Below are 10,488 nucleotides of genomic sequence, written 5' to 3'. Positions count from 1 at the left end.
TTTCTTTAGTTGCAACGAGCAGAGGCTACTCTTCTTTGCAGTGCACAGGCTTCTCATTGCTGTGGCTTCTCCTGTTGCACAGCATGGGCTCTAGGCGTGCAGGCTCATAGTTGCTGCACGCGAGCTCAGTAGTTGCGGCATGAGAGCCCTGTAGTTGCGGCACACAGGCCCTAGAGCACACGGGCTTCAGTAGTTGCAGCACGTGGGCCCTAGAGCACATGGGCTTCAGTAGTTGTGGAGCATGGGCTCAGTAGTTGTGGCACGCACGCTCTAGGGTGCACAGGCTTCAGTAGCTGTGGCGAGCATTCTTTAAATAAGCTTGGTTATTAGATTATCTATTATTTGGAAATCTATCCACCACCACCCCCTATTGCATTGCCTCCAATAAGACAATTTAGAATAGACTAGGGGAATAAAAAACGATTTCTGAATTTACAGTTCAAAAATATCTTTTGAAAGGTAATATTTCTGTTCTAGCCCAGTCAATCCATTAAAGCATGCTTTAAAAGAAAAAATGCTAAGGCTTTTCTTCCCCAGTCATGCAGGGTTCTACTTCTTATCACACATCAATGGGTCCCTCCTGACCACTGTCTCCATGAGATTAACTCTTCAAACGTCAGATTCCTCCCATCGCTCAATAGGCAGCAGAATTAAGTCAATTTGGGTTGCATGACATTCCATGATTCTGGAGCATTTGGTATAAAAGATCTGCAAGTGATTCTAGTCCAAGCAGTGTGTATAAATGCTAAGAGATTGCCCTGGAATGAGATGACGATTAATAGACATTTCTCACACAATGATGAAGGCCAAGCATGGAGCAGTCTGTGTTACTAAATCCCCTAGGAGCATGGCTTTCCCTGCAACACCTTCTAGTGTCACAAAGTGACAAAACAGCAAGATACAAAAGAAATGGCTTGGGTCAGAACAAGGGGAGAGGGAGCCTGGGAGTGGAAAGAAGAACATGGAACAGAGGGAGATATGAAGAGGCAAAGTACTTTGGAATGAGCTGAGGGAAGGATGAGAATGAGCAGAGGAACACACAGGAAGGTAGGACAGAGATTGATGCCATCCTGCACTGTTGCTTACCTGCATGTCTGTGTCCTCCTGGACTGGACCCCCAGTATCTAGGTGGTTTCCGGCTAGTGCATCCCCAGCACGGAGCCCCCAGAGCCCTGCTCACAGCCAGCACTAAACTGTTTGTGGAGGTACAAGAAGAAAAGGATTGCTCTCTTCCCCCACTTGCACCATATATTTTTCTGACTTCTATAAAAACTAGTTCTGCGAATTCTTTTTTTTCTACCCAGTTTCTTTCATTTCCCCCTCTCTGTCGTATAAGTCAGCTCAGGTGTGCACCCTCTGTTCTATAACCAGAATGTGAGGCCAGAGACAAACTGACAGGACCAAAGAGGGACCATCTATGACCAAGGTCGCCCAACAGACTTAAGAAGAGAGCATACACAGAGGTGAAATCAGAAAAGAGGCAATTGCAATATCAGAAGAGAAACAAAAAAGAAGTGAGCTGCAAGGCTGCTGAAGTGGAAAACTCAGATCTTCTTGTGCCTACAAACATTTGCCGTGACAGCCTTTTCTTGGGGCCGTTGGCATGCCTCATGGGCTAAGGGCAGTGTTAAGATGGGCTCTGTCTAGGACAGAGACAAGAAAATGTACTCACGGGAGAAAGAAGGATGAAGGAGGATTCCAGGGCCTGGGTGTGAGGAAGATAGCCGAGACAAGGAACTTAAGACCACTTGGAGCCAGCTTGGAATTGTAAAAGGGATCTGCATGTGATGGGAGCTTATAAAGGGGGAAGCCTCAAGCATGGAACAAATTGAAGGCCCCTGAAGGCAGACAGAAAGAGCGAGGTCTCACCCAAAAGAAATAGCAGAACAAAGCCACCCGATTCACCTGTGCAAGCAGTTTCCCTGTACCCACTGGACTCCAAGATTTCTCTCTAAAAGACTGGACCCTGGTGCCCGGAATTACAACACCCATAGTGCCCCACGCGCAGGCCGAGTGACTCACCCTCTTCTGATTCCCCACTAGCCAATGGGCTTCGCCAATTTCCTCTGCCCCCGGAAAAGCCGCGAGAGAAGAGGGTGCTTCCGGTCCCGTGTTCTCTTTGGCCCTCGGGGAATCCAAAGGTGCAGTGTTTACGGCCAGACCGTAAGGCAGCGGTCCTAGGTGTAAGGAAGGGGTCGTCCATGGCATGGGTACTGCTAACCGAACGTGGGCTGCTTAGGCTGACGGATAGTGCCAACCCTCTCCTTTTACGTTCCTTCCCCACCTCTTCCGGGGCTGGCCTAGGACCTGCAGCACATGCGCACTGTCCCACCGATTCCGGGCCTGGCCTCGTACCGGTAGCACGTACTCACTTCTTTACCTTCGCCGCGGCGGGCCTCGGACTTGCAGCACGTGCACACCTAGAGGAAGACCCGACAGTCAATCTGGTTGTTTCCGTTGCTGTGCTCAGGGCATTGTAGTTTGGGTAATGCTGTCCTTTGTTTCATTTTCTTTCTCTTGTTTAACATCAGGAAGCAGCAATGAAGTGTTACTAAAAGATCCCTAAAAAAAAAAAAATCCCTAAAGCTGGAGTTGAAATTTGCGCTTTGTAACAAATCAGCTGTGGGGTATTGGGCAAGTCAGTTAATCTTCCGTTAGGACCTACTGGTCTGTGAAAACTGGGTGACATTTGAGACTCAGCCTGTCTCTTCGCGCTGCTGGGAGGACTGTTTGCAAACTGTTGGTGCCCACAGCCCTCCAGGTCCCCGTAGGACAGCCAAGCTGCCTCCTAAGCGTAGTGCCCCAGAGAACCAAATGATCCAGCTGAGCACTGGTCCAGCATCGTCGAATGAAGTGAAAGAAAGGAACTGGAAATGGGACAGCATTTGGGGGGTCAGCTGGAAGGAGAAGTGGGGAAAGGGAAGTTTTGTTGGGTTTTCCCCTCTACCAGCAATTCCTGATAATTCTCTACCTGAATATCATCCCATCTGACCCCTTTTCTCCATCCCTACTGTCATTCACAGATCAAGATCATCTCTTGCTTAAATGATTTCTCCATCTCCAGTTCCCACCCCACCACTTGTGGGATTATTCTAAAGTGCAAATGTGATCATTAAAATGTGTCATGACTTCCCTGTGCCCCTAAAATAAGGTACCAACACCTTAACAAGGGTTTCATTGCCTGGCCTCTTCCTGCTCCTCCAGCCTTCTCTCACTCTGTGTTCCAATCACTTTCAAATACTACGTTCTTTTTTTTTTTTTTTAATCTTTAAAATGTTTTTCTTTTATTGTGATGAAATACACATAACATAAAATTTACGATTTTAAACATTTTTAAGTGTACACTTCAGTGGCATTAATTACATGCACATTGTTGTGCAACCGTCACCACGGTCTGTCTCCAGAACTTTTTCATCTTTCCAAACTGAAACTCTGAACTCTTTGAACAATAACTCCCCATCCCTCCATTGCTTCCAGCCCCTGGCAACCACCAATCTACTTTCTGTCTCTATTAACTTGACTACTCTAGGTACCTCGTGTAAGTGGAATCACACAGTAGTTGTCCTTTTGTGACTGGCTTATTTCAGTTAGCGTAATATCCTCAAGGTTGTACTTTAACACAAGAGGCTGCTTCTTACCTCAAGGCCTTTTTGCCTGTGGAAACAATGTAATAAGCATTCTGAACTCTGCTGAACACAGTCCTGGCTTGCTTTTAAGTGATGCCATCCGCCATACTCTGTCAGTTCTCCCTTTTCGGCTCTGAAAGATTCTGTAGCTTTCTGTTAGCTTAGTTATTAGAAATCCAGCCTAATGTAGTTAGTCCACTTTAAAACTTCAGTCTCATATCAAGTTTACATTCCTTCCTTCCCCTCAGCACCAGACAGTCTTCAGCGTGGGACTCAGTTTGGGGAACTGGTGCATTCTGTCCTTTAATAGAACTCTTTTTTGCTAATTTAAGCTACTTGTTGTGTTGGGACCTGGAAGAGGGTCTGGGACGAAGGGCAAAACATCCTTTTACCTAACTGGGCATGTCATGGCAATCATCAGTTGGTGGTTTGCCTCTCAGGCTAAAGCTGACTGATGGTGGATACCTTCCATTTGGAAGGTGCCCAAATACTAACTCTTACGGGCACATGGATTAGTTTCCTGGGAGCTCTCTCCATCGCACAGTCCCCTGATGGGACATCTGCTCCAGCCTAACTGCTTCCCACGAGGCCTCAGGTCCTGCCTTTGGCTGTATAACTAAGCTCCCCAGGCTACTGGTTTTCTTGGGAGGAGGACCAGCAAGATGGCTCCAGCTGTGTTGATTTTCACACTGTTCCTTTGACTTACAGGAAACTCACATGTCCCTGCTAAACCACATTGCAGGAGTGACAACCCTTTTTGCCCGTCAACCCTCACTCCTTATTCCAACGATCACAGAGAATAGATCAGCAAGCTCAACAGCAGATATCCAGCCACCGACTGAGATGCAGTCTCTCCTTGCCAACCCATCAATTTCTATGAGTGGTTCCCTCGGAGACCCCTCGCTCGGGGGAGGTGAGGACAAAACGCACAGCACTCAATCCCTTGGCTGGTGACAGACACATGATTCCATCAATCCCTTTTCCCTTTCCACCTCCACACCATCTTCTGTTTATTTCCTGGGGAGGTAGAGGATGGGGTACTGGGCTATGGTTTGGGATAGCAGAACTGACTTGCCACCTCTTCATGGTACCTCTTGGTTTGGCAGAATAGCTGACAATTCCAGGGTACCGAATGAGTCCTACTTAACGTCCTGCAACAAAAACGCCATCTCGGGCTTCCCTGGTGGCGCAGTGGTTGAGAGTCCGCCTGCCGATGCAGGGGACACGGGTTCGTGCCCCGGTCCGGGAAGATCTCACATGCCGCGGAGCGGCTGGGCCCGTGAGCCATGGCCGCTGAGCCTGCGCGTCCAGAGCCTGTGCTCCGCAACGGGAGAGGCCACAACAGTGAGAGGCCTGCGTACCGCAAAAAAAAAAACACCATCTCCCTTGCTGAGAACACTTGTCAAACACCTCACACCTTCTCTTTTCTTCCCTTTGTCTGTGACTAGTTCCTTCTCATGTTTTATATAACAACGTAGATAGCATCGCTGCCGGGAAGAAATCTTAACACTGCCAAGCCTTAGGCAGGACACTGATCTATCACTTCCAAAGGTCCCCTTGCCTCCCTTATAACAGTATGTTATGTTCTAAATGACTCTTGATAGTATATCTTCCCCATGAGACCAAGCCCCACAGGGGCTGGGACAGTGTCAGTTTTGCTCATCTTTGTCTCATAATGCCTCACACACAGATAGCACTAGATACATGAATGAAGGATTCCTAGGCTTTGGCGAAGAGTCTGTGTGATTTGAAAGAGGCTAGGGTCCTGCTGACATGCCATTGTCCCTGCTACCTCTACGTGCCTGAGAACTGTTGTGCTCTACTCCTACTTTACATATCAGGTTATGTTGTTAGAACATCTCTGAAACATCTGAAGTGCTGTATTAGAAGCTGCACTTTTATAAATAAGTTTTATTCGATCAACCTGCCCTGTAAGCATTTGCAAAGTTGCAAGAGAGGAAATTGTGAGACAGCCAAGGATGGGGGATTACCCTAAACTTCGGATCCGTTCCTCACAAGCCCAGAATCCCTTTCCCAGTTGTTTAGAAGTTTGACTTCACCCAGTAGGAGCTCCCTTCCCACTATTTCTCTGTGATGGAATGGAAAGGATTGCTTCTCCTATGACTGCACTGCAGCCTCTGGCTGCAACATTCCTTCATTCATTTGTTCAACAAAATATTTTTAACTGACCTAGAAGGGCAGAGGGAGCTTTAATGTATGTCTAACCAGGGCCATTCAGGCTACTGGCAACAGGATGAAGGATGAACAGCTTTCCAAAATAAGCATATTCCTGTGCTCGGACACTAGGTAGAGTTCTCAGGAGCTGGAGCCACTCCTTCCTTCTCCCCTTTTCCTTCCTGTCCACCCCCCCACAATGGAGCAGAAAGGAAGAGCTGTGCCACAGGCCTGTGGAAAAATGCCCCTTGGCTCTCAGAGCCCTGGCATGAAATAAGATATCGTTCTTAGGAAGCAGTCCCAGACAAAAGATCCTCCTAATGTCTCCTGCCCTGAATTGTCTGCTCTCTGTTTTAAAATGGGGGCAGCATTTTGTCTGAAGAGCCAAATTCCTGGATTAGCTGAAACATGAATTTATCCAGAATATCACATTTACCCTTTTATCCAACAAATATTTGTGGAGCAGCATTTATATGCTAGTTGCTGGGGACACTAGAGTGAAGACACAATTCCTGCTCTCAAGGTACAATCTAGTGAGGGAAAAAAACAATTTCAGCACCAGGAACCATGACAGAGCTTTGCATCTATGGCCTGGAGATGGTGGAGCTTAGGGAAAGCTTCCCAGGGGAAATAACACTGGCTTAGCCTTAAAGTAGAAATTGACCAAGCAGGAAGGGAGAGGGGAGAGATGCAGGATTGTGGGCAGAAAAATCACGAAGTACAGAGGCCAGGAAATAACAGAAGCAAACCCTTGCTGAGCACTGTCGGATGCCACTCTAAGAGCTCGACAAGTGTTACATCATTTGATTCTCAGAACAACTGTTTGAAATACATAGTATGCCTATTTGATAGATGAAGAGGTTAAGGTATAAGGTATAGATAAGGCAGGGAGAGGTGAAGTAAATGTATTGAACAAGATCACAGTTTACATTTTCTTTTAAACAATTACTTATTTTTCCTTTTTTTTCTTTTTTTTTTTTTTTTTTGCGGTGCGCGGGCCTCTCACTGTTGTGGCCTCTCCTGTTGCGGAGCACAGGCTCCAGACGCGCAGGCTCAGCGGCCATGGCTCACAGGCCCAGCCGCTCCACGGCATGTGGGATCTTCCCGGACCGGGGCACGAACCCGTGTCCCCCGCATCAGCAGGCGGACTCTCAACCACTGCGCCACCAGGGAAGCCCTATTTTTTGTTTTATCCTTTCTTTTTTTTTAAGGTTGTGCTGGTTCTTAGTTGCAGCTCATGGGCTCCTTAGTTGCGACTCGCAGGCTCTTTAGTTGTGGTATGCAAACTCTTAGTTGTGGCATGCATGTGGGATCCAGTACCCTGACCAGGGATCAAACCCGGGCCCCCTCTATTAGGAGCTCAGAGTCTTAACCACTGCACCACCAGGTAAGTCCCAATCACAGTTTACTTAATAAGTGATGAAGCCAAGACTCAAACCAGGAAGTTTGAGTCCAGAACTGCTGTCCTCCACTACTTTGCTACCTGCTACTTCGATTTGATGAAAGTTGTCTTTCATAAAGGAGTATAATGTGCATGGGAAAGCATGAAAGGAAAAGAAACTAGGCAAGTAGGCATGGAAGGACAAAGTGAATGAAGAGTTTATATACCACATGGTGACATTTGGACTTTAAGATAACAGGGATCCAAATGATGGATTTTCAGGAGTAAAATGGTCTGAGTTATTTATATATATTACTCTGTTAACATGAAGTAGGATAGATTATAAAGGCGTAGGACTACTAGAAGTAAGAAGAACATTGTAAATCAACTATACTTCAATTTAAAAAAAAAGAAGAAGTAAGAAGACCAATTGTTAAACTATTGCAGTGATCCAGGCAAGAACGAATAAGTACCAGGAAATAAAAGTTTGAACTAAGGTAGAAGCAATGATTATAAAGAGGAGGGGATGTGATTCAGAAGTGGGATTGACAGTATTGAAACTAAGTGCAGGGACTCAGGAAGAAAGAGTGTTTTCTCATGACTCCCAGGTTTCTTATTTCAGAGACTGAGTATAGAGGAGAAGCAGGCTTGAAAGGAAAGATAATTAGAAAGAATTTGGATGTGAGGGTTTGAGATGCTCATAGTAACGTTGAATAGTCAACTAGGCAAGACAATGGGCCATTACATTTAGGAGTGTGGGGTAAGGAATGAGATCTGGGCAAAGATACAGATTGGAGAGCCATTGGCAACAGGTTGTCACTGAAACCATGAGAATGGACGAAATCACTCAGAGAGGATTTCAGAAGATAAAGAGACTAAGAGACTGAGGGTGGACTCTAGGGAAACACCAAGCATATAAAAAGGCAATGGGATGCAAGGGGACTAAGGAGAAGCCGAGGTAGGAGGGAAATTGTGCAGGTGTCTACCAAAACTAAGGGAAGCAAAGGGTTTCAAGAAAGAGGAATTGGTCAGTTCTGAAATGTCAGGACAGAATTTGAAAAGTGTTCATACATTTGGGATGAAGAGGTTGTTGTTGGCTCTGGGGAAAAATGATTCATCGGTAGAGATGAATACCAGATCAAAGTGGGGTTAGAAGCAAGTGCAGGATGAAGGAGGTGGAAAGGGCCTTTCTCAAGAAACTTGACTTTGATGGAAAGGAGAGACAACACACATTGAGGAAGGGATTTTTCCTGTCTCCCTTTCTTTCTCTCCTTCTTTCTTTCTTCTTTTCTTTCTTTCTTCTTTCCTTCCTTCCTTCCTTCCTTCCTTCCTTCCTTCCTTCCTCCCTTCCTTCCTTCCTTCCTTTTAAAGATAAGAGAGATGGGGCTTCCCTGATGGCGCAGTGGTTAAGAATCCACCTGCCAATGCAGGGGACACAGGTTCGAGCCCTGGTCCAGGAAGATCCCACATGCTGCAGAGCAACTAAGCCCGTGCGCCACAACTACTGAGCCTGCGCTCTAGAGCCCACGAGCCACAAGTACTGAAGCCCACATGCCCGTGCTCTGCAACAAGAGAAGCCACCACAATGAGAAGCCTGCGCACTGCAATGAAGAGTAGCTGCCGCTTGCCGCAACTAGAGAAAGCCTGTGCACAGCAATGAAGACCCAACGCGGCCAAAAAGAAAAAAATATATAAATAAACTAAAAAAAAAATAAAGATTAAGAGAGACTTAGCTTGGAGTATTAGTTTCCTATTGTGGCTGTAACAAATTACTAAAAACTTCATGCCTTAAAAGTACATAAATTTATTATCTTAAGTTCTGGAAATCAGAGGTCTTAAAATGGGTGGGCAAGGCTGCATTACTTTTGAAGGATCTAGGAAAGAATCTGTTTATTTGCCTTTTCTAGCTTCTAGAGGCTGCCTGTATTCTTTGGTTTGTGGCCCCCTTCCTCCATATTCAAAGCCAGCAATAGAGCATCTTCCAATCTCTGTCTCTCTATCTCTCTCTCTCCCTATCTCTCTCTCTGTCTCTCTGCTTCTGTTGTCACATTGCTTTCTGTCTGACTTCTAAAAGGATGCTTGTGACTACATCTGGCCCGCCCAGATAATCCAGGATAATTTCCCCATTTCAAAATCCTTAACTTAATCATATCTTCAAAGTCCCTTTTACCATGTATGATAACATATCCATATATTCCTGAGGATTAGGATGGGATATCTCTGGGGAGACATTACACAGCCCATCACTTGTAGTATCTGCCTGGCACATAGTAAGTGCTCAAAATATTATTACTGATGATAATACTTAAATTTATATGCTGAAGAGAAAGAACCATCAGAAAGACATTACAAACATAGCAGAGAGAGAGAGAGAGAGAGAGAGAGAGAGACCTTGAGAGAGAGAAAGCAAGAACGCTTAGGCCAAAAGGGATGTGTCCAGAACACAGCTGGAGGGAGGAACATTGTGGGTCCCGGACATTAAGTGAGATAATATATACATACCTGGCAAAATGTTTAATATATCATTCAGTACATATTTGTTTTCCTCCTCTATTCCTTCAAGTGTGCCTACACTGGTGAAGGCCCATGGTATTATCATTATTTCAGCCTGACAACCCCACCACATGCGATCACGTAAGCTCCCCCAAATTTCACCTCTGATTTATCGTTGTTTCTTCCATACATTCTGGCTTAGTGTCTTTTGCAAAATAGATGCTCAAATGTTTGGGGATGAACAAATAAATGAATTAATGAAAGAACAAATGAACAAACTTCAAAGGCTGGGAGAATATTGATTTAGGGTGATCAGAATGTAGCAGCTTCCAACAGTGAAGACTTCTGCACAAAGGCCTGAAAGGAGTGGGCTTAAAGAACAGAAAGGGAGGGCTTCCCTGGTGGCGCAGTGGTTTAGAGTCCACCTGCCGATGCGGGGGACACGGGTTCATGCCCCGGTCCGGGAAGATCCCACATGCCGCGGAGCAGCTGGGCCCGTGAGCCATGGCCGCTGAGCCTGCGCGTCCGGAGCCTGTGCTCCTCAATGGCCGCTGAGCCTGCGCGTCCGGACGGGAGAGGCCACAACAGTGAGAGGCCCGCATACTGCAAAAAAACAAACAAAAGAACAGAAAGGGAGGTTTTGCAGGTGGAAAGGATTCTTCAGAGGTGGAAAAGGGGAAGATGGGAGTGCAAGATGGTATGTGGGGGTCAAGTTTTCCCCCTTGAGTTTAAACACTGGCTGAGCTGATTGAGCAGGTAATCAGTAGAGGGTATTACAAGACCCAAGAATGAGTTTGTACTGATACAAGATAA

At 46.1% G+C, this 10,488-nt stretch overlaps 1 long non-coding RNA gene across 2 annotated transcripts; it reads left to right on the top strand.

Annotated features, from left to right (window-relative positions):
• Nucleotides 1–2,351: 2,351 nt before the first annotated feature.
• On the top strand, nt 2,352–10,084 carry LOC113614051 (uncharacterized). 2 transcript variants are annotated; one of them, XR_003430433.1, is made up of 4 exons: nt 2,352–2,485; nt 3,024–3,151; nt 4,335–4,539; nt 9,746–10,084. It is a non-coding gene; the product is annotated as an uncharacterized LOC113614051 (long non-coding RNA). The 2 variants fall into 2 exon arrangements; XR_003430432.1 differs by having other exon boundaries at nt 2,352–3,151.
• The last annotated feature ends 404 nt before the right edge of the window (nt 10,085–10,488 follow it).

This window comes from Aethalodelphis obliquidens, unplaced genomic scaffold (assembly GCF_003676395.1).
Source record: "Aethalodelphis obliquidens isolate GAN/ISIS:26980383/991018 unplaced genomic scaffold, ASM367639v1 scaffold90, whole genome shotgun sequence".
Classification (NCBI taxonomy): Eukaryota; Metazoa; Chordata; class Mammalia; order Artiodactyla; family Delphinidae; genus Aethalodelphis; species Aethalodelphis obliquidens.
This window is presented reverse-complemented; position numbering and strand designations above follow the sequence as displayed.